Source organism: Vicugna pacos, unplaced genomic scaffold (assembly GCF_048564905.1).
Source record: "Vicugna pacos unplaced genomic scaffold, VicPac4 scaffold_20, whole genome shotgun sequence".
NCBI classification, from domain to species: domain Eukaryota; kingdom Metazoa; phylum Chordata; class Mammalia; order Artiodactyla; family Camelidae; genus Vicugna; species Vicugna pacos.
Window position 1 is genome coordinate 92,122,822 of NW_027328741.1, and position 26,297 is coordinate 92,149,118.

Sequence of the window (26,297 nt, forward strand, 5' to 3'; positions counted from 1 at the left end):
ATTCCACACACCTATGAGTAATGAATCTATGATAAAAGAGGCAAGAGTACACAATGGATAAAATGTCACGTCAATGGATGGTGTTGGGAAAGCTGGACATCTACATGTAAAACAGTGAAATTAGAGCATTCCCTGACATCATATACAAAAATATACTCCAAGTTTATTAAGGACCTAAATATAAGACCAGATACTATAAAACTGCTAGAAGGGAATATAGGTGATACCCTATTGGATATATATCATAGGAATATTTTCTTATATCAGTCTCCATAGGTAAAAGAAATAAAAGCAAACATAAGCAAGTGGGACCTAAACAAACTTGAAAACTTCTGCACAGCTAAGGACACAATCAATGAAATGAAAACGCTGCCTGTGTAATTGGAGAACATATCGGTAAACAATGCAAATGACCAGGGTTTAATAGATGTAGGTAAATAGATGCAACATATATTTAGGTTACACAACTCAATGTGAAAGGCAAAAACCCAATCAAAAACAAGGGCAGAGTAACTGAGCTAATATTTTTCCAATGAAAACATAAAGATGAGCAACAAGCAAGTGATAAAATTGCTCAACATTACTAATTATTAGGTAATTACAAAACAAAACTACAAAGAGGTATTACTTCACACTTCTCAAATGGCTATTATCTAAAAGTCTACAAATAGAAAGTGTTGGAGACCATGTGGAGGTAAGAATTCTCTTGAATTCTCTTGGTAGGAATGTAAATTTGAACAACTTCTATGGAAAACAATAGTCAGATTTCTTTAAACCTAAAAGACAAATACCATATGAAACATTAATAACTCTCCTCAGAAAAATCTGGGGAAAACACCCTAAATTGAGAAGAATCAATGTTCAAAACAGCACTGTTTATTATATGCAAGACAGGGAAGCAATCCAAGAGTCCACAGTAGACTATGGAATTAAGAAGATATGATATTTCTATAAATATGCAATGGTATAAAATGCAGCCATGAAATAGTATAACACATTGCTATTTCAACGTCATGAAAGGACCTAGTAAATAATGTGCTTAGTGAAGTAACTTATACAAAGACAAAACTATATAATATAATTTATGTTTGGAATCTAAAGAATAACAGATATCTATGTAAATCTATCTATAGCTATCTATTGATAGATGGCAGATAAATAGATAGATAGAAGGATAATAAATGATAGAGAGATAGATAGATATATAGATAGATGATAGATAGAAAGATAGATAGATAGATAGATAGACAGATAGACAGATTGATTGATTGATTGAATGATTGATAGAGATATGGTAGAAAGAAAGAGAGATTAGATAGACAAGACTGAAGCAGACTGAAATATATGGGAAAACATTTATCTTTACCAAAGTGGAAGGGAAGTGCAATTTTATGGTACGATATTGAGGGATATAATATAAAATACATAAAGGAGAGAAGCAACAAGATAATCTGTATAGATCAGGGAATTATACACAATAACTTAGAATAATTTAATGTTAAAAATATTGTCATAATTTATAATGCAATATTATCCACAAAGAGGTTGGTATCCCTTAACTGTACATCTGAAACTGCACAATATACTACATCAACTGTACTTCAATTAAAAATAAAACATCTCATGTATAATTTAGCCCTTTTTCCGCTGATAGCAGCTTCCTTTAATATTGATTTATTTTTACTCTTTAACTTTTAATATTACTGTCTCAAATTAGTTCATTTATTCTTGTGAAGGTGTTACCAGATTGATGTATATATATTTATTGCCCCTGATTTCCTATTTTTCTTTCTTGAATACATATAGTAGAGAAGCTTTTAAAAACATACCCAAAGAAACAGTAGCAAATATCTCATGTTGTCTACTTAGCATTTTGTTCAATGTTTTGCATATTTTTGCTCTCTTATTTTTCTTAGTAGAGCTCTTTTCTGCACCCCGTATAAGGTGTCTCAGTTTTGTTTTTTCATCTCATTCAGGTTTTTTTTGTCTGGTAAAGACTTTATTTTCACTTTATACCTAAGTGATAACTGTGCAAGGTAGGGTATTCTTGGGTGAGAGGTTTATTATTTCAGGAGTTTGAAAATGTCATTTTATTTACCCTTGGCCAATGTTTTCTGCTGAGAAATCTGCTGAAAACCTAATGAGGTTCCTTTGTAGATTATTATAATATTTTTTGGCTGCGTTTAAAATTTTCCTCTGTCATTGAGTTGTCAATTTGCATCTGACGTATCTTGAAGGTCTCTTTGCCTTAAAGTTATTGGTGTTTTGTTGGCTCACGGACTTGTATATCAGTTCCTTACACAGGTTTGGGAAGTTATCAACTATTACTTCTTTAAATAAACCATCAGCTACATTCTAACTTTCTTCTCCCTCCAGGATTTCACACTAAAGTGCATTTCCTGAAGAAGTCTGATGGCTATTGTAGAATTTCCTCACTTTTTAATATCTTGTATCTCTGCCCTCTTCTATCATTTCTAGTTTTGTATTGGTCAGCTTGGTAAATTCTCTTCCACATAGGCAGTCTGCTTCCAGTGCTTTCTGTTGCATTCTTCGTCTCAGTTTTTGAGTTCATCTCGTCCTCCAATTATGTTTGGTTATTTTATAGTTTCAGTCTCTTTGGTAATGTATTGCTTATCAGCATTTAATTTATTCCTAAGCTCACTAAACTGCTATCTGAGTTTTGTTTTATGTATTGAGATTCTGTATGACACCTATTTGGAGTCTCTATTAATTATATGGCAATATACCATGACTTTAAGTTTGCTGCAGGGTTGACATTGTGTGTGTGTGCGTGTGTGTGCTCATGTGTGACTGTGTCTGTTTTGGTGTCTGTGTCTGTGTATCTGTATGTTACCATGCCGTATAATTTTACTGTGGTTGGTCATGGTCTTGGTAATTTACTGCTCTGATGACACTAAATAACAGATTGGGAGTTGAAGACCTTGCTTTTGTTTTCTGGTAGTTTGCAATATTGCACAATTTTTGGTTTTACTTACCTGAGCTACCTCTGATAATATTTCAAAATGGCACTTTCCAGTCGCTACTGTCTGGATAAAAGATGTGCTTTCATTGTCACTTCTTAGAATTCTCCAGTAGTTAATGCCACTCTTGTCACTGGTATGGTGAACACTTCCTTTTATCTGATATGCCTTAAGACTCAGTGTACACATTGAGGAAACATGCAAAGACAGGTGGGTAATTGGAATCAGGCAAGTGCCTTTCCCATGACCAGTTTTGCAAGGTAACTTGTCTCCACCAATATGAATTGGGAGTTAGGACAATGTCATGAATGTCTGAGTGTCTGAAGGATGGAATTTCTGTCTCCATTGTGGCTCCCTCCTAGTTACCTGTGACCATGAGTACTGGTGCAGTTTGAGGCTGAAGCTGTGTGAACCTCTGAGACCCTGTTTCTACTGGGTTCTCTGAACCTGTAGGCTCAGATACCCTAGTCAGTGGTCCTTGGTTGCAGGCACCAAATCTTCTCTTCCCTCAGTAGAGCCTCCTTTATGTGTTTTAGCCCACCAAACGTCAGCTGTACATATGCGTTCTGGAGTATTGTTTTGTGTTGTAGTTATTTTTGTTGAGATGTGAACGTTTTACTGACTGTAGATTTAAGGGGAGAGACAGAAATAATTTAAACTTATGTCACTTTTTTCAAAGCATATACTTTTTCATTTAAATGCTTAAATTATAATAAGGACATTATAAGAAGAATAAAGAAATTGAACAAATCACCCCCCTTAATGTCATAGTACTACAAAATATTTTATTTTCCTGGGTTCTTTTCTTCAATATTTTTCCCACATACATGCACATTTTACTAAAATATATGCCTATAATTTCTTTAAAATCATTTAAATTATTAAAATATTTCTGTGCTGTAAATATAGCACTGTTGCTCCTCTAATTTATAACTAGTAGCTTGCATATTTTTGTCTTCCCCATCCTTCTTGTCTGTCCCCAAAGGAAACCACTACTTGGAACAGTACACATATATATGTGATTATGTTACTGTTTCTTTATGATTATTACACTTATATCTTTAATTTTCTCATGTAAGTTATAACTTAAAGTGTTTTTGTCTGTATGATTTATTTTCATATATACAACACTCTCTGGGTCCAGTCACATTGTTCCAATTTGAAGAATTTTATTTTTTGATATGGCAATGACTATTTATTATGTTATCTATATCTCACATCTACTTCAGCCAATCATCTCTTGATGGGCAGTTGATTTGTGCATCTATCCTTGGCTTTTATAAATGATGATGTAAAGAACATTGGGGTAAAATATCCTTTAAAGTTAATGTTTTCATGTTTTTACAGATCTATACCAAAAACTGGAATTGCTGCAACATATAATGCTTCTATTTCTAGTTATTTGTGCACTGTTTATACTTTTATACAAGTGGATGCATCAATTTTTATTTCCACCAACAGTGTACCTGGGTTCCATTTTATCCTTTGATGGTTGTCATTTGAAGACTTTTCTAATAGCCATTTTGGTTGCTGTGAGATTATATTTCATTCTGGTTTTGATTTATGATTCCCTTATGAATAGCAAAATTATGTTTCTTTTTATGTGCATGAAAATCATCCACATGTCTGTTTTTGAAAAGTTTACATGAAGACCCTTAAACTGTTTTTAAGATGGGGCATGTGTTTTAAAATATTGGGTCTAATATGCTACATATATATTAAGGCTATTAACACCATCTTGGTCTCATTGTCTGAAGTTTTTCCTTCTATTCTATGTGTTGTCATATTTCTTGTAGAAGGTTTCCTTTGCTCTGAAAACGGTTTTGCACTTCACACTTATACAAGAATTAGAATCCCTGTATCACGTAGAAAATCTAATTTTTCCTTAGTAAACTTAAAACTATTATTAATTTTCCTTTTTTTAATTAGGAGACATATCAAAAATAAATATTGCTATGATTTATCTCAAAGTAAGTTCTCCTCATGTTCTTGGTCAGAAATTGTATAGTTTCAGGTTTTACATTAAGGAAATTAATCCATTTATTTTTGTATTCTATGGAAGGAAGTGCTCATACATCTTCTTTTTACATGTACTGTCCTGTTTTCCCAGAACTACTTGTTGAAGGGATTGCCAATTTTCCATTGTATACTCTTGCCTCCTTCATTGTGGACTAATTGACCATATGTGTGTGGGTTTATTTCTGGACTTTTTATATTGTTCCATTGATCTATGTGTGTCTTTTAGTGATAAATTTTGATGTTTTGAATACTGTAGCTTTGTAATATGTTCTAAAGTCAGGGAGGGTAATACCCACAGCTTTGTTCATTTTTCAAAATTAATTTTAGAAAATTTGTGTCTTCTGATTTTGAATATTATTATTTTTCTCCTTGTTTTGTGAAGAGACATATGGATTCTGGGAGAATAGAAATTTTCTAAAGGAAAAAACAAAAGAAAAATACTAAAATTTAGATTATAAATCATACAATATTAAACAACCAATGGATTGCTGTATAAATCAAAGGAAATATATATAAAGAAAATGACAACAAAAACAAAGTCCATGGGGTATAGCAAAAGCAGTATTAATAGGGATGAATATAGCAAAATAATCCCACTTATTCAAATAAGAAATATCTCTCTCTTATAACATAATCGTACAAACAGATGATGTAGCAAAATATGAAACAAACTTGTTAGTAGAAGGAAAGACAGCTGAAAGATCATAAGATACACGAATAAAAAGATTAAAAATAGAACCATTCAATCATACTAAATAATGGCTATTGAAAGATAGATAAAATTGATAAAATTTAACCAGACTCATGAGTAAAACCAGAATACAGATAAATAAGCTCATAAATAAATGGAAGTTACAGTTTATATCAAAGAAATACAAAACATTATAAGAAGATACAACAAATTATATGTCAATAAAATGGAAACCCAAGAAGAAATGGACAATTTCTTAAAAAGACATAATCTCCAGGATGGAATGAGAAAGAGAAAATATGAACAGATTATCACTAATGAATTTGAATAAGTTATTAAACAAAATCTTCCAAGAAACAAAATTCCAGGCCTAGACAGCTTCACAGGTGAATTCTGACAAACAATTAGAGAAGAGCTATCACCTATACTTCTCAGAGAATTCCAAAAATTTGCAGAGGAAGGAAGGCTTCCTACCCCAACTTTCTGTATCACACTACTATTAAAACTGGAACAAATACCTTAAAAAATTACAGGTTAAATACTACTGATAAGCATAGGTGTAAAAATCATCACTAAAATGTTAGCAATGAAAAAAATACAGTAAAAGGATTATACAGTATGATTAGTCCATTTTATTCAAGGGATGCAAAAGCGATTCATTACCCACAAATTAATTAATATGATACACCACACTAACAAATTGAAGAAAAAAATAATATGCTCACTTCAAAAGAGTCATAAAATGTTTTGAAATATTCAGTATCTATTTATGAGTAAGTTTCTCCTCAAATTGGGCATGAGGAAACATACCTCAACACAGATAAGATCATATATGACAAGAACTCAGCTAACATGACACTCACTGATTAAAAGCTGAAATCATCTCCTTTATGGACAGGAAAAAGACAAGAATGCACACTCTTTCAACTTTTATTCTGAATAGTATTGGAAATTCTAGCCATAGTTATCCAAAATAAATGTAAATAAAATATGGCTAATTTAGAATAGGAATAAAAGTATCTGATTGCAGATGACATACTTTAAACAGAAATCCTTAAGATGGCACCTCAAAACTACTAGGGCTTATCAATGCATTTGATAAAATTTCATATTGTAAAATTAACATTCAGAAATCTTGCATTTCTGCACACTAACAACAAGCTAACAGATAGAGAAAGTGAGGGAACTGTCTCACTTAGAGTTGCATTACAAAAAAAATAAACCTGGAAATATATCCAATCAAGGAGGTAAAAGAACTGTACACAGAAAACTATGAAATATTTATAAAAGAAATTGAAGATAATGCAAACAGATGAAAGTATATATTGTGTTCATTGATGAGGTAATAATATTGTTTCAATGACAGTATTAGCAAAGAAAATACACTAATTAAATTCAGTGCCTATCAAAATACCAAGGGCATTTTCATAATTTACAATAAATAATTCTAAAATTTACATGTAAACACAAAATTGTTGAAATCACTAAAACAAATAACAAAAGAAAAAAACAAACCATAAATACAAATTTATTTTATAAACAACAAAGAGGATGTATCACTTTCCCTGATTTAAAACTATAATACAAAGCTACAGTAATAAAAAGAATTTGGTAGTGGCACAGAACAAAGGGAATAATGGCACACAAAGAATGCCTAAAAATGAAATCAGACAGTTATGGTCATTTAGACCATTACAAAAAATGAATATACAGTGGGGAAAAGGTAACCAACAGGCATATGAAACCGGTCAACATCACTAATCATCAGAAGAATGCAAGTCCAAAACACAATGAGAGTTTATGTCAGCCCTGTCAGAAAGAATATAATCAAAAAGATAACAAATATAAGTGTTGGTGAGTATGTAAGAAAAACAAACCTGATGCACTGCTGGAGTGAATGTAAATTTGTGCTGCCACTGTGGAAAACAGTATGCATTTTTCTCGAAAAATTAAAAATGAAATATAATCCAACATTTCCATATCTGGATACTTATTCCAAGAAAATAAAAACACTAACCAGAAAAGATAAATTCAAACATATATTCCCTGCAGCATTATATACAATAGACAGGATATAGAAGCAAATTAATTGCTCATCAATAGATGATGGATAAAGATAATGTGTGTTTATAATATATATATCTACACAGCTATATTTTTATCTTTGATTTTATTGATTAATCTATATTTACATGTATATATAAATATATATGTATATATATATGCACACACACAGATAAAATTCCAATGGGTTATTACTCAGCTATAAAAAGAATAATTTTTTCATTTGCAACAAATTTGTAGACCAAAAGGGTAATATGTTAAGTGAAATAATTCAGAAATAGAATGACATATGATATATGATTTTACTCATATTTGTAATTTAAAACAAATGAAAATAACACAGCAGAAAAGGAGATATAGATATACAAAGAAACAGGTTGTTCACAAGAATGGGGGAAATGGGGTGAGGAAAAAGAAATATTTCATGAAAATTAAGAGAGAAAATTTTCCATTTGCAAATTAAATGAGTCAGGGTCAAGAAATGTGCTGTATGGGGAATAGTAAATAACTACTAAATATCTTTAAATAGCAACATATCATATCTAGATATATTCTGGTTATCAGTTTGAAGTGTACTAAAAGTTGCAAAGAGTTTGATGTTTAAGAGATACTAACACAGTTTATAAATTAATGTTCACTTCGAAAAGAAACATACTTTTAGAAAGAAATTAGATTTGTAGTTAACAGGGGCAGGGGTTGGGAAAGGAGAATTTGATTAATGCACTCAAATGCTATAAACCTCCAGCCATAAAATAAACGTGTTCAAGGGATGCCCCGTAGTAATATGAAAATTACAATAAATACTGCTTTATGTTATATATGAATGTTGTTAAGGAAGTAGACAATAAGGTTTTATATCACAACCAAAAGGCAAATCGTATTTCTTTAATATTGAATCTAAATGAGATAATGAATTCTCCCTAATGTTGCTATGATATTTGTTTCAAGATACTTGTTAATCAAGCCAATATCCTGGACACCTAAACTTACACAATGTTCTATGCCATTTATATCTCAATAGATGCAGAAGGAAAAATGGAAAGACAATATTCATTTTTCCCATGATATTTCTCATGATTGTTTCTGCAGCAAGTAAATTTGAGTTATGATATACTTATCCTAGGTAAAGATACTAATAAATATGTGATTCTAATAAATAATACATAAAGATACTAATATAATTAGTTTTACCATGCCTTAAACATTGTTCATGTTAACAGCCCACTGCTTCTGTAGGCATCAAAATTTCACTCTGTGTATTCATCTGAGATTAGGAAATGGGTGCTCTTCTGCTGAGTGATAAAGTTCACTGTCTCTGACCGATGGTCTCATCTCCATGACAGCATCAGTAAGAAAGGAACATGCTAGGTTGCTAAAAATCTCAGCATGGGAAAATCTCAGAACCCCTACAATTCTTAACTGTTTTGCAATGGGAAGTCAATACTGACAAAGACTTGATTTTGGATAACAATGTGGTGTTTTCTCATGGTTGCATTAGAGAATGTGAGGATAATCATTGAGACCCACAACAAATATTCTCGCTCAAGAGCTGGGCAAAGAACTGTAAATGTTCTGCATTATTAGGACTGAGGACTGCTTTCAAAATGATGACAATGCAAACTCTACTCCATGTAGTCCAAGGAAAGAAAGATTATTGCAATTTCTAGGTGAACAGGAATAAGTCAGTGGTTCAGTCTCTATAAATTAGTCAACGGGTTTTCAAAGCCAAAATAAGTTGTGACAACAATGAGAATTAAAAGAAAAATAACTTAGATGTAAGCTTAAATTAAAAAGGAGACACAATCCTGTTCTGGGCTCTGTGGACTGAAGAATGTACCTGCCTCAGTCCAATTCAAGGGTTCAGAGGCTTGGCCCTAGCTTCAGCTCGGGATTCAATGAACAGTTAACAATTAGTATACTGGAAGAAATATAATCTACCTCTCCCTGATCGGTAGAAAATCTGGTGGCTCAATGAAACTCTTAATACACAGATATTCTGCCAAATGCAGAGGAATATTTCACTGATGACTCAGCTAAGACAAACTTAACAATCCATCTTCACACACACACAGTGGTAGACAGATTTGTAGTATTTACTGGGAAGAATTCAGTGGGCAGTGCACAGAGAATAGTTTTCAAAGCACCAGCCAACTTTTGTACTTTTGCCAATGGTCTAGATTTTACCAGGGAGAAAACTACAGATGGACAAACAAACAATATTCTTCTTTAGGATTTTGAATTTTGAAAGTAAACTGTAGCTTTTGGCTTATAAGTATAGAACCTTGTTAAGATGATTACGGTAAGACCCACTGTCTGATAAGAGAGCTGGAAACTAGCTGCTGAACCAGCCCATCTGAACCCAAGACTGCTAATGTAAGCAAAAACATAGCCACCATCAGATTTGAGCTGACAAACTTAAAAGCGTGATGTTTCTGTTGTAGGAAAAACCACTGCTGTCAATACACAGATCTCCTACTGCAAGTGGTCTCTTTCTTCTCTTGATAAAGGTCATATTGGTGGGATGTGCCAAGAGCTTACCCTGGACCATTTGCCCATTCTCCAGATAATCAAATACTTTCTTCACAACTGGTGACACATTTTCAGGACTCAATTTTACCATTCCAGTCTTATCAGCTGACACTGGCTGCATGATTATGACCAGAAGCCTTAGACACCCTGACCTTGCCTACAATTTTTCCAGCCTTTCAGGGCATTTCACATTCTGAAAATGCTTCACCTTTTATTTTAAATAAATGGGAAATACTCAAAGTCTTCCAGGAATATATTATATTTCCTAATATCTGCAGAAATTTGGTAATCTTGCAGTTGGACAAATTTTAATTCCACCACCCTCACCTCCTACTATTCCACACATATTAGATTGCAATTTCGTTACTGAATACGACCACCACAACCAAGGGTCTAGTACCTCTTAGATACTTCCTGTGTTAAGGTTAGAAGGGGCACAAATTATGTGGGGTGTATAAATCTACATTAAAAGTTTGAAATGGCACTGTCTCTTCTGGACAAAGCTCTGATTCTAAGAAGTAAATTAATTAGAAGGCAGTATAGTTATTGGTATGGGGAAGAGAATCAGCTATTTTGGGTGGGTGTGTGATGAAGAGATAGGAAGAAATCCAGCAAATGAGAATGGAATACTTTATGCCTCTCGAGGCATGAATTAAGAAGAAAATAATACTTTGTCTACTTTACCTACTTCCACTTACTGTTTTGAGTGACTAGTCCTTGGGCTATGAAAAGAGCTAGTTTGTGGGGAAGAGTAAACACCATAACGAAATAGTTTGAAAAGCATGAGAGATTTGTTGTTTCAGGAAAGTAGATTTTCCTTAAAGTCAACATGTATCTTTCATTCACTAAATATTAAATTGCATCCTGTGGCATGTGCTGTGCTTACAGTGCTGGTATCCAAGTTAGACAATGAAAGGGGGATAGACAGAAAACATCTGGAGGAGGTGGTTTCATGCTGAGACTGGGAAAGTCTAAGAAGGTAAAAGGAGGATACCTAAAGTCCATGGATGAGCTGGAACAAAAGTGGTAAGGTTGGAGCTTACATTGTTGACAAGCATTTGCCTGGATATATCTCCAGATACTGTGAAACATAAAGATATTCCAAGGAAGTCAGATACCAGATTTATTAAGGAATGACTAAACTAAGTTGAGTTTCTGGGCTTAGAGATGGATAGGCATTAAGTGCCAACCTGAGGACATAAGCTTGTCTTTAGCTGGAACGTAAAAGCAACATAAATTATTGACTTGTTAATATACTGTAGACTCTTTAGTTCAGGAAATGAAACCACCAATTGGAATGTTTTGAGAACAGCACAAAGAAGACCATAGATAAAATTGCTTCTTAAATTCTACCACATGCTTAATATGCCATCTGAGACTACATTATGTGAACTTTATGGTTCCAGGAGTGACACAATAGAGACCATGATCCCTGGGCTTGTCCTACATTTACCTTCTGTTCCAACCTATCCTAACTTAACACTATTAATACTTTCAAGGATGAACCAGAAACCATTTAGTACATTTGTCTCTCTCCATGTGTTAGTTTTTTTCCAAATTCTTCCATTTTCTCTTCTTCCTTACAAGAAATTATTTAAATTTACTTACATATTGTTCCATCAAATGATCAAATCAATCAAATATTTTTTTTCTTAAATGGTTACTTAGTCTCACATTTAAATTTTAACTCCATTTAAAACAAATAAGGAAAATACAGGTACAAATCTATGTTTATTGTTCAAAAAAGAAATTTGCAGATATTTGTGGACATTTGACAACATCAATTTTAATCTTTGTTATCTTGCATAATCTGGTAGTCCTCTGGTAGATCAGTTTTAATTAGGATGACGTTGATAAACTGAAGATGGTTGATGAGTTGGCTTTGAAAGAGAGGTAGTTGATGTATCAGCTATCCCTGGCACTGGAAACCGTGGGTTGCTCCCTGGTTGAAGTTTAGAAAAACGACCTTCACTGGCAGATTTGTTGTGATATCTATTTGGAAAAGTAGAAGGCTCCAACATCAGTCCATAACAATTGCTCTGTATGGGAGACAAGATGCTGTATTGAGAATTAGAAGTTGTAGTTGTAATGAAGTTCACAACAGTGTCATTTGCTTCATTGAAGCTGCTTTGAGAGTGCCCGTGGACAGTGGTAAACTGACTTAAAATAGCACGTTGATCCACTGCAATTTGCACTCGTGGTCTAACTGATATTGATGATGGAGGAGAAAAATCACCTCTGATCGGGGTATTTGTATCACCAATAATGTGGCTAGTAGGGGGCTTACTTATTAGATTCATATTTAAATTTGCAGGAGATAAAAATGGACTTTCTCCACTAGTGTCAGCCACAAAACCAGAATTAAGATTATCCACATTACCACCTGATTTAAAGTGCTTCTTTTTGAAATCTTCATCCAATGAAGATACCAGAGAGGCATTTTTAATCCCAACTCTTCTTTTTATTCTCACTAAAAGCTGGGGACAGACTCGTTTAAAATTTGGATAATGATAGAATTGCAGCTACAACCAAAGGAGAAAAATTTTAGTAATATTTTAAACCAAAATACAAGACTACAATAAGCCTAACTAATAAAACCTCAGATTTCACGTTTACTGTGCATAGAAAATATCATCAAAATATGAACAATGCTGATGATATTTTGAAGTTCCTTATTTGGAAAATACAAATTTAAATTTTATAGTCATCAAATTTAAGAAGTTAACATTTGCAGCAACGGTGAATTCCAATTTTTAAAGCAACTTTAATACCTTTATTTAGATTTCTGGTGTGATTCATAGTTGCAAGCAAAGTTTCTCATAATCTTGACTACTTAAGGCACTGTCCTCATTTTTTTGAAAAAATAAAGGATTTTAGTCTTAGTAGTTCTATACAATTTTCAAAATCTAGCTTTACATTTATATTACCATAGATTGATGTACAAAATAAACTTTTATATATAAGTTACCAAGTCGTAACTAATATTTCTGAATATCTTGCTTAAAACAGAGACTAATTTTTCTTCTGCCAGAATGTCAGCTAGACAAGCAGATCTTTGAAAATTCTGCCACTCTTTACTAAACCCATAAAGCTTAAGCTCTCTAACTAAACTTTTCATACTTCCAGTTTCAAATATAGTGAAAGGGGACTTTCTTTCCAAAACTTCCTTCTTAAAGACATCTTCATCAATCACTACAGAGGTTCCATTATCATCCCAACAGATGGATTTAAATTGGTCACTCCCAGTCATTTTCCAGAGTATTCTGGGAAATGTCAGAGAATGAAAATTATTATCTTCATCTGGTTCAGAGACACAATGTGTGTAACATGGTCTTTTTATCATGGATTCTTCAGAGAAAGTCTGGAAAATATTTTCCTCAATCATAGACCTCAAGTCCAAGTCCCCAGAGAATGTTTGATCACACAATAGAGATCTACCGGGGTTTCCTGAACCAGTTTGTTCATCTTTACGAGACACATCTTGAATTTCTGAAGAAACATGTACCATCTCAAATAAATTTTTCCACAGCTACTTTTCTAATCAGCATGATTTTGAGCACTGCAGCTACAAATGCAGCTTTGGCAGTCTTGCACAGATAAACTGCTAGGCCATCACAATGGTTCTCAATCTGAGTAGCTGTCACATCACAAAGCGACTGATCTCCTACCAACCCAAGAGTAACATTCAGCCACTGTTTACTTCTCATTCATCCAGTTAAAATGAAACATATAGGATGCTTATGTTTATAGTGTTATCTGCAAATCTTATTCCCACAAAATCTTTTTAAATAATTTAATTTTGGGGTCTATGAAATAAAACCAATCTCCATCCTTTTGTACACAAATTTATACCAGATTGGTGAACAGAGTATAAATAATGCACAAAATATCTATAGTAATTTTAAAGTTTTGGAATTTAAAGTGAAATTTGTGTAAAAACTGTAAAGAAATGGTATAATGATTTCATCATCATTTGTAATTAAAGTGAAACTTAGTTTGATTTGGAAATGGAAGTAGTTATTTATCTGTGTACTTTACAATATGTATCTCTATATTCAAAACGTGAAGAATAAATATGTTTATTTTTTATGTTTATAAATAAATGATAAATATTTATGAAATAAAATTAGATTAAAATAATCATTAAAATTTAAGAAATCCCAAAGGGTGGCATTTTTGTTTTAAATTGTAATTCAGTGCTATAAGTAAAACAAATGTAATTTAATATACTACTTTAAAATTACAAGAGAGACAATCTTATTGTATATTTACAAATGTTTGTTTTTGCCATTCTTTCACTCAGAGGTTTCTCAGTGCATAGAACTAATAAATTTTCTTGTCATCTATATAATACATACCCTTGGGGCTTCTGTTATGTGTTCCAAAATGATGTTGATTAATACTCTTATGCACAATATCCTGGGTTCAATAAATGTGCCTCCATTAAGGGGGAAACAAACAATCAAAAAACAAAGAAATAACAGTGTATGTGGGTTGGGTTGGAAAAGACCAGGTAATGCATTTTAGGAAGCAACATATTTCTCAGTCCTGAAACATTTGTCATTGTAAGTATAATATGGCATTTTAAGGCAAGTGTCTTGTGCACTAATTGTAACAATAGCTATGTTCTGTATCAGTAAACTGTAGTAAATCCAGTTCTACCAATACTTATATACTTATTTAGAAATAAATTCCGTTAAACATAAGCCAAATTCAAAATGGGAGATAAAATTTTTAAATAAATAAATGTACCCTCAAGCTACAATGTAAAATTTTCCTTCAGTATCTGTAAATTCCATTCTAAATAAATAATAGCAACCTGAATTTATTGCACGTTATAAGTATTAGAAATTATAGTTAAGTTGGGTTTAGTCCTCATTCATAAATATTACTTAACATATGTAAATGAATATATGTGATACCGTCCATTAGAAAACAAAGAATTCAAAAATAACAATCTGAAAATATGTAGGAAAATTATTCACAGATTGGATATTACCTTTTTTTATAAAAATATTCTTAACAAATTTGCTCTAGATTGAATGTAACTAAACATAATAAAAGCCATATATGGGAAACCCATGACTAACATCAAGTTCAATATTAACATACAGTAATGTTTTCATCTGGCCCAGTAATAAGAAGAAGTAGCTCATTTTCAGAAGTCCTAAATTACAGTACTAGATGTCCTAGCCAGAACAAGTAGTCAAGAAAAATTATAAAAGGCATCCAACTTGTAAAAATGCAGTAAAATTTTTACAGATGACATAATTATGCATAGATAGAAAACTCCATATACTCCTCCAGTGACTGTTAGAAATAATGAACAAACTTAGTAAACTTGCAGAATACAAAATCAATATACAAATATCCGTTGCATTTATGTATACTAAAAACACATTATCAGAAAGAGAAATTAGGGAACCAATTGTGTGTAAATTAATACCAAAAATATTAAAATACGAATAAATTTGATAAGTGAAATAAAAGATCTAAGCATAGATGTATAAATTACAGGTGCAAGAAATAAAAGCAAACAAAATAAATACAAAGATATTCTGTGCTCATGGATTGTATACATTGTGAGGAAATATTCTAATCTATCTTTTACATGTTCAATCTCCCAGCACTAATTATTGAGGAGAATGTCTTTTCTTCATTTTATACTCTTGCTTCCTTTATCATGGGTTAAAAGATCATAGGTGTGAGGGATTATATTTGGTTGCTCTATTCTCTTCAATTCATTGGTGTCTGTTTTTGAGCCAGTATCATGTTGTTTTAAATACTAAAGCTTTGTAGGACTATTTAACGTCAGAGAACTTTACACCATTATATTTAATACACTTTTTGAAGATTATTTTGGCAACTCATGTTCTTTGTGGTTACATATAAATTTTGAAATTATTTGTTCTATTAAATGGAAAAATATCATGGGTATTTTGACATGAATCACACTAAATGTAGATTGCTTTGGGTAGTAGGGTTGTGGCAACCACATTGTTTCACATTATTAACACAAGAGATTTTTTTCATTTCTTTGGACCAGTTTTAATTTCATTCATCAATATTTTCTGTTTTTTAATGTATAGGTTTTCTCCTTATTTGTTAACTTATTTGTAGGTTTTCTTTACATATATATAATTAAATACATTGTATTTGTAAATACATTTCCTGCACAAATACAACAGGCAGAAGGCAGTGGCAAGTCATATTCAAAGTCCTGAATGAAAATAGCTGTAATCTAAGATACTTTATCAAGCAAGGCTACCTTTTAGTGTAGAAGGCGAGATAAATAGCTTCCACACAAGCAAATACTAAAAGAATTAAGCAAGAGAAAAAGAAATAATGAAAGATATACTCTAAATAAAAAACAAGCAGGAAGCTATAGAAAAGAGAAAGGTATAATTAGAAAGGAAATAGCTACAATGACTTACAACAGAATAAATATGATGTTGTAAAACAGGACGTCAAAATTTTATGCGTCACCGACTGAAACATGAAAATACAGAGTGTTTTCTTCTTGTTTCTCTTCTCTGCAGGATGGGTTTGAGTTATATTCTTATCAGTTAAAATAAACAGAAATATCATAGGTCAATATAAATATAAAACAACGTAATAATAAGTCAAAAGCTTACAATGAATTCACAAAGCAAAAAAGAAACCAAGATTATAAAAGAATACTTATCAAGCCACAAAAAGAAAAAGAAATGAACAAAAAGGAAATACCAATCAACTGGAAAATGAAGTTAAAAATGGAAATAAACACTAGTCTATTAATAATTATCGCAAATGTTAATGGATTTAGTACTTCAATCAAAAGATATATATTGTCAGATGGGATAATATAACAAGACCCTACATTATGATGAATACAAGAGAACCACTTTTGCGAGAGGAACACACATCAAATTTATGTCAGAAGATGGAAAAATATATTCCATTCAAATGTACATATGAAGAATGCAGGACTAGCAGTACTGACTTCACACAATAGAGACTTTACAAGAAAGGCCATAGAGAAAGATAAACAAGGACATGATATAATGATTAAAGGAACAATGCAAAATGGGGGTATTATACTCATTAATGTATATGCACTCAATATAGTAGCCCCTAAATATATAAAGCAAATACAAATAGATAAAAAGACAGAAATCCCTGGGAACACAATCAGAGTTGGAGACTATAACTCCCCATTACATCACTGGACTGGTCTTTCACACAGAAAATTAATAAGGGAACAAAGATACTAAAAGACATTATAAAATAATTGGAGATGGTTGATATTTTTAAAACAGTAATTCTCCCCAAAACAGAATATGCACTCTTTTCTGTGCACATGGAACATCTTCTAGGAAAGATTATGAACTCAGGCTCTGAAAAAGCCTCAACAAATTTAAGAAGATAAAAAATATTTCAAGCATCTTTTCTGAGTATAATACCATGAAACAGAAAAACAGGGAGAAAAAATGACACCATCCAGAATAAAAAACATGGTACTAAAACAAGGGGGAGAGTTGATGAAGTAAAAGAAGAAATTACAAAATATCTTGAGAAATATGACAAAACACAGCACAAATTCTATGGAAAACTTAAAGCAGTCTTAAGAGGGAAGTTCATAGTGAAACGGCCTTCGTCAAAGAAGAAGAAAAATTTCAAATAAATAATCTAACATTCTATGTAAACTAATCAAGAAAAGAAGAGCAAACAAAACCAAAAGTCAACAGAATGATGTAAAAAATAAAGACCATGGAAGGAAGATTTGGAATAGAGATTAAAAAATAGAAAAAAATTAATCTAATTATTTTTTAAAATAGTAAACAAAATTGACAAATCTCTGTACAGGCTCACCAACAAGAAAAGAGAGAGAACACAAATAATATAAGAAATGAAAATGGAGAAAATACAAAGAGTACAACAAATTTGCAAAATATCATAAGGGATTACCATGAGCAACTGTATGTAAACAAACTGGGCAACCAGGAAAAATGGAGAAGTTTTTGGAAACATTCAGCCCACCAATATTGCATCAAGAAGAAATTAACCATTTGAACAGACAGATCACCAGAAATCGAATAGAAATATCAATAAAATAAAATTCTCTGCAAACAAAATCCAGACCCAATTACCTTCACTGGGGAATTTGATCAAACATACAAAGAAAAATCCATACCAGTCCTCCTCAAACTCTTCCAAAAGATTGATATGGAGAGAGTACTCCCAAACTGACACCATAGGCCAATATCAAACTGATACCAAAAGCAGAAAAAGACACTACCCCAAAAAGAAAACTATAGGCCAATATCATTGATAAACATAGATGTAAATGTCCTTAAGAAATTATTAATAAACAGAATCCAACAGCATGTAAAAAAAGATCATGCACCATTTACACTTTAGGTTCATCCCAGGAACACAAGGATGGTTTACCATTTGCAAATCAATCAAACAATTGTGATACACCATATCAACAAAAGAGAAGACAAAAATGATATGATCATCTCAGTAGATGCAGAAAAAGCATTTGATAAAATTTAACACCTATTTGTGATAAAAGTTCTTATCACAGTGGGCATAGAAGGACCATATCTCAACATAATGAAAGCTATTTATGACAAATATTTAGCCAGCAAATACTCAATGGTGAAAAACTGGAACCCTTTCCACAAAAACCTGAGACAATACAAGGATGCACATTCTCACAATTTCAATATAGTCTTGGAATTCCTAGCCACAACTATCAAGCAAGAAAAATAAATAAAATGATTCAGACTGTAAAAGAAGAGTTAAAACTGTCATGATATGCAGATATGACACTATATATAGAAAACTGTAAAAGCTTCACAAAAAATACTTAGGGTAAAAAAGGAATTGGGCAAGGTAGCCAGTGTAATGTACAAAAACCAATTAGATTTCATTACACTACCATTGAATCAACAGGAAAAAAAAAGTATAGAAACAACCCCTTTTATAACTGCACCCAAAACTATAAAATGCTTAAAAAAACTCTGACCAAGTAGGTGAATGACTTATACATGGAGAACAGGAAATCATTGTTTCAGGAAATCAAAAAGGATTTTAAGAATTGAAAAGATAACCAATGGTCTTGTAATGGAAGAAATAATATTGTTAAAATGGCCATACTGCCCAAGGCAATCCCCAGGCTTAATGTGATTTCCTATCAAATTATTCAAAACATTTCTTTTTAGGACTGAAACAAATGATCATAAGAATTATATAGATACACTAAAGATCTATAATTTTCCAAACAATATTGAAGACAAAGAAAGAGGCTGGAGGAATAACCCTCCTGGTCTCCATACACTATTGCAGACCTACAATAATGAAAATGACATGATATTGTTACAGAAATAGACATATGGCCAATGCAACAGAATTGAGAGACTAGGAATAAATCTACAGGCCTATGTTCAATTAATCTTTGACAGAGTAGCCAAGAATATGACTGAGAAAAGACCATCTCTTCACCAACTGGTGTTGGGAAAACAGGATAGCAGCAAGCAGGGCAATGGAGTTAGAACACTCCTTCGCTCCATACACAAGAATAAACTCAAAATGGCTTGAATACTTAAATGTAAGGCAAGACAGAGTAAATCTCCAAGAAGAAAACATAGGCAAAACACTCTGAGATAAATCTCAGCAATGATCTCCTAGTACAGTCTACCCAAGTAATGGATGTAAGAGCAAAATTATTAAAATTGGACCTAATTAAACTTATAAGCTTTTGCACAGCAAAGGGAACCATAAACAAAGCAAAATGACTAACTACAGGATTAAGGAAAATATTTAGAAATGATGCAACTGACAAAGGCTAAATTTCCAAAATATAGAGTTCATACAACCTAATAATAATACAAAAAAAACGAAACCCAATCTGAAAATGCACAGAAGCCCTAAACAATACATTATCCATTAGAGACATACAAATGCCACATAGAAATATGAAAAAAAAATTGCTAACTCTCATTATCAGAGAAGGGCAATTCAAAACTATAATGAATTATCACCTCACATTAGTCACAATGGCCGTCAATAAAAAGTCCAAAAACAATAAATGCTGGGGAAGCTATGATGAAATGGAACCCTCTTACACTGTTGGTAGGAATGTAGTTTGTTGAAGTCATTGTGGAAACCAGGATGGGTATTCCTCAAAAGAATAAAAATATATTTAACTTATCCAGCAATCCAACTCCTGGGTATATATAAAAGAGGACCCTAATTCAAAATGTCACCTGCACACAAATGTTCTTAGCAGTGCTATATACAAAAGCCATGACATGGAAGCACCCTAAATGTCCATCAACAGATGACAGTATACAGAATTTATGCCTTATTTACAAAATGGAATAATATTCTGCCATAAAAATTGATAAAACAATGACATTTGCAGCAAAATATATCTCCCAAAATGTGTCATTCTAATTGAAGTAAGCCAGAAAGAGAAAGAAAAATTATACATGGCATGACACATGGAGAAACCTAAAAAAAAAAATTTGGATGAGAACACTATGATTTCATCTACAACTATGAAACACACTTGCAGATCTACATAATAATCTTATGGTAACTGCCGAAATGGTCAAGGATAGGATATATTTGGGAGCTGTAGATTTATAAATGTTATCCACTATATATAAAAATAAATATTTTCAAAATGTCTATTGTATGACACAGGGCAGTATGTTAAATATCGTGAAGTTAAATTTAATAGGCATGCAAACATATGCATGAAGTGGGTCACTGTGTTATGCACCACAGATTGACACGTTGTAAATGGAAGTAGTTCAATGATAAATAAATGAATATATAAGTAAATAAGAAAATAAATAAGTAAATAAATAGACAAATTAAATAAATAAATAAATAAATAAATAATATTTAATAATGAATGTAATACAAAGATTCACGCTACTTAACTTTACACATCAAGAACCTAGGAGAAAACAGAAAGAATGAAGAAGAAAATTGAATGAATGAGAGTAAGGCAAATAACAAGAGAAACAATTGAAAAGATAACAAAAAATATACCTAAGTGTGATTCTTTTAAACATAAACTGGACAAAAGTTTAGGTTGGCTAAGAAAATAAAGACAAATAAAATTTGAAATAGAAGAGAAGATATTAACACTGATGTTGTAGAGATGCATAGCATCATAAAAAATGACCACTAGATAACAATTTGAATGACCTAGAACAAAAGACAAATTCCCAGAAATATGTCTTCCAATACTGAATCAAGAAGTAATTAGAAAGTTAAATATAGCAAAACTGTGTATGAGCAAATCAGTAATCCAAACCTCTGAAACCAGAAAATATTTACAAAAAGTGTTTACTGGTATATTCTGTCATATATTTGAAGACAATTTTTCACCAATTCTACCCCAAATCTTCCAAGAATTTGATGGGGTGAAAGTTTCCAAACTAGATTTATGATGCCAGCTATATTTGCATAAAATGCTAGAAAGGACATTATATGCAATATATATAATATAACCCTCATGAACATATAAGCCAAAATTCTCAAGAAAACACAAGCAAAATGGATTCAATAAAACTTTTAATGTATCATACACATACATGAGTAAAGGGATTTATCCCTGGGTTTAAGGAAACTTCAAAATATTCAAATCAATAAAGATGACATGCCACACTAATAGAATGAGAAATAAAACTCACATAATCATCTCAATAGGTGCAGAAAGAGTATTGTATATAATGCAACATCTTTTTAAGTTACTCCCAACAAATTAAATTAAACCTGTCAGAGGCACGATATAATATACACACAAACACTGTGTGGAGATAAGCGAAGCAGTTCTCTGTTTATTGATTCTTAGGAAAAGGGTTTATATACATCATGCACAATGCCTCACATATCATCTAAGTTATAACAATGTTAATAATCGTAAGCTATTTATGTCCCCATGCTCCTGCAGTAAGCATTGGATGTTAAATAATCAAGGATTGTTTAAAAGTTCATCACAGAACTTCATTAAGTAGGCCATCTCTTATCCAGCCGGCTCTGCCTGTCTTACGTTGTCCTCCTATGAGTATCTTATCCAGCATAGGCTATCCAGCCAACCATACAGGATACATTGAATAGGCCATTTCTTTTCCAGCCTGGATATGTAACACTCCTCACAGCTTGTTTATTAGTTCAGCCCATGGGCTTATTCTCTAGAGCCTTCAGACAGGGGCCTACGAACCAAACATCCCTTGACAGAAAACTGGATGAAGAAAATTTGATGTTTATATGTTATGGAATCAATACTTTGCATTCCTATCAACAGTTTCCATGGTGTTCCCTTTTCTCCACAATCTCACCAATATCTATTTCTTTTCCTTTTGTTGAGAGCCTTCTGACAAGTGTGAGGTGTTGTCTCATTTTTGGTTTATGACTTTCCTAATAATTTATAACTCTGAACATATTTTCATGTGTCATTTAGCAAACTGTATGTTTTCTACAGAAAATTGATTCAGATCTATCTATTCAGTACCTATGGACTTTTTTTAATTGAATTGTTTGGTCTTTATTTTGTTGTGGTGTATGAGTTTGCCATATATTTTGGATATTAACACTTGATAGGAAAATATCACTTGCATATATTTTCTCCCATTGTCTTGGTTGACTGTTCATTTTATTGATCATTTCTTCTGCAGTGTAAATCTGTTTAGACTGATACAATCATCTTTTGTTAATTTTGCTTCTGCTTCCCCTGCCAGAGGAGACATATGAAAAATCAAATTAAGTCAAGTGTACTTCTTTTGTTTTACCCTAGGATTCGTTGTTTTCAGGTTTTATGTTTTATATGCCCAGGAGTGGGATTACTGTGTCATAAGATAGGTCTATTTTTATTATTAAAAGGAACTTCCGTACTGTTTCCAAAGTGGTTGCACTAATTTTCATTCCCACCAACAGCGTTGGAGAGTCCCTTATTCTCTACAACCTCCACAGTCTTTATTATTTGTAGACATTTTGATGACAGCCCTTCTCACTAGTGTGAGGTAAAACATTATTATATTTTTGTCTTTCCTTTGTATAATGATTAGCAATATGAGCATGTTTTTATGTTCCTGTTGGTCATCTGTGTGTCTTCTTTGGAGAATTGTCTTCTGCTCATTTTCTGGCTGGGTTGTTTGTAGATTTTTGAAATGGAGTTTTATAAACGATGTGTGTATTTTAGAAATTAGCCTCTTGTTGATTGCATTTTTTCCAAATGTTTTCTCCCATTTGGAATTTCATGTTTTCATTCTGTTTATTTTGCTGTGTATAAGCTTTTAATTTTAATTCAGACTAATTTGATTATTTTGCTTTTATTGTTTTCAGCTTGGGAGAGTGAGATAAGAAAATCTCAGTACAATTTATCTATTGTTTTCCTTATGTTAGTTTCCAGGAGATTTATTGTGTCATGTGTTAGATTCAGATAATTAAATCATTTTGAGTTTATTTTTGTACTGTATGAGGGAGTGTTCAAATTTCATTGATTTACATGTAGCTGTCTAATTGCCTCAACATCACTTGCTGAAGACTGTCTTTTAGGCATTGTATATTTTTGTTTCCTTTGTCATTGTTTAGTTGACCATGGGTGTGATGTTTTATTTCTACCTCTGTGTTCCGTTCCAGTGATATAGATGTTTGTTTTCCAGTATTGTGCTGTTTTGATTACTGTATTTTTGTAATATTGTCTGAGATCTGGGAGGGTTATGGGTTATGCTTCCAACTTTGTTCTTTTCCCACATTGTTCCTTTTGCAGTTCTGGTTCTCTTGCAGTTCCTTACAAATCTTAGGACTGTTTTTATTTCTATGGAAAATATCATGTATTTCGATCTGAATCACTTTATATCTGTAGACATTTTTGTAGTATGTATATTATAGCAATATTATTTCCTCTAAGCTAGGACCTTGAGATTTCTTTCCATTTCTTGCATCATCTTCAATTTTCTTTATCAGTGTCCTAATGATTTTTTATCTTGATTTTTAATAGGTTTTTCATTTTTCATCTGATTTCATATGGTTTTTTAAATTATGGAATATTTCATTGTTAAAGAAATGTGACAGTATTTTATATTAATCATGAATCATGCAACATTGGTAAATGTCTTTATTAGTTTTAGTTGTTCTGATGTGGAGAATCTTTAGAGTTCTCTATATAGATTATTATGTCATCTAAAATAATGACTGTTGTACTACATTCAATCCAATTTGAATACATTTTTTTCTATTCCAATTGTTGTTGCTAGGGCATCCCATACTGTGTTTAATAGAAATCTTGAGAGTGGGCATCCTTGTCTTATTTCTTATTTTGGCTTTCAGTTTTTCACTTTTACATATTATATTTTCTGTGGGTCTGTAATTAATGACTTTAGTTATGTTGAGATTTATTTCCTGAATCCTACTTTTGTAAGAGGTTTCTGTTGTTGTTGTTGCTGTTGTTGTTGTTGTTGTTGCTGTTGTTGTTGTTGCTGTTGTTGTTGTTTTAATGAATAAATGTTGAATTTTTTGAAATGCTTTTTATGGATTTATTGGGGTGACCACATCATTTTCACTTTTTCTTTTGTTAATTTGGTGTATCAAACTGATTTGTGTATGTTGAACCTCTCTTGTGACCCTGCAATAAATCCAAGTTGATCATAGTGCATGATTCATTTTAGCTATTGTTGCATGCAGTTTGCTAATGATATTTGGTAGAACTTTTGCAACTAAATCAATCAAATATATTGGCTTGAAATTCTCTTTGCCTGTACTTTGTTGGCTTTGCTATCACATTGATGAAGTCTTCATTGAATTAATTTGGGAGTTTCCCACATCTTCACTATGTTTGAATAGTTTGAACAGTATAAGTCCTGTTTTGTATGTTTGTACAGTACTCCACGACAGCTGTTTATATCTGCACTAATGTTTAACGATTTTTTTAAATGAAGATTCTAACTTTCTTCTAGTAATTAGTTTGTTCAAATTATTTGTTTTTCCTTATCTCTGTCTCTTTCTAGACATTTGCCTATTTCTTCTAAGTTGTCCAGGTTATTGGCATGTATGTGTTGACAAAATGATCCTTTTTTTGTATATCTGAGGTAACAATTATTATTTCTCTTTTTATTTCTTATTTTATTTCTTTGGAGCATCTCTCTTTTCTTCTTGGTGCACCTGGCTAGAGGTTTTTTGATTTTGCTTACCTTAAAAAGAAAACATAAAACAAAATCTGGTGTTTTACTACTCTTTTGCATAGTGTTTTTGCTCTCTAATTTATATTTACACCTGTAATATTTAGGATCATGTTTTCTTCTATTATTAACTTTTTTTATTCGTTTATATTCATTTTACAAAGTTGACTCAAATTCCAGCGAAGAGCACAATCTTTCAGTTACAATGAACATAACACATTTGTTTTCCCATTTTTTCCTCAGTGAGCTGCCGTAAGATGTTTTCTATATTTCCCTGTGCTATATAGTACAATCCTGTTTATCAATTCTACAATTTTGAATTCTCAGTCTATCTCTCCCTGCCCCGTGCCCCCTTGGCAACCAAAACATTGTATTCTATATTTATGAGTCTATTTCTGTTTTGAATTTCTGTTTTTTTTTGTTTTTTGTTTTGTTTTGTTTTTAGTTTCCACTGATGAGCCATCTCATATGGTATTTCTCTTTCTATATATGGGTTACTTCACTTAGACTGGTTTTCTCCAGGAGCATCCATGTTGCTGATAATGGCATTATGCTGTCAGTTTATAAGCCTGAATAGCATTCCATTGTATAAATATACCACCTCGTCTTTATTCAATAAACTGTTGATGGACATTTTGGACTTTTCCACATCTTGGCTATTGTAAATAATGCTGGCTATGAACATTGGGGTGCAGGTGTCATCCTACAATAGGGTTTTTTCTGGATTTATGCCCAGGAGCGGGATTCCTGTGTCATATGATAAGTCTATTCCTTGGCTTTTGAAGAATCTCCATCCTGTTTTCCACAGTGGCTTCACCATACTGCATTGCC

General features: G+C 32.1%; 1 long non-coding RNA gene across 1 annotated transcript in view; it reads right to left on the reverse strand.

The window, feature by feature from the left end:
• Positions 1-12,046: 12,046 nt before the first annotated feature.
• LOC140693767 (uncharacterized) overlaps positions 12,047-26,297 on the reverse strand; it is a 36,495-nt gene continuing 22,244 nt past the window's right edge. Inside the window, exon 4 of the long non-coding RNA XR_012069464.1 lies at positions 12,047-12,323. This is a non-coding gene — a long non-coding RNA (uncharacterized lncRNA). The remainder of the gene's footprint in view (positions 12,324-26,297) is intronic.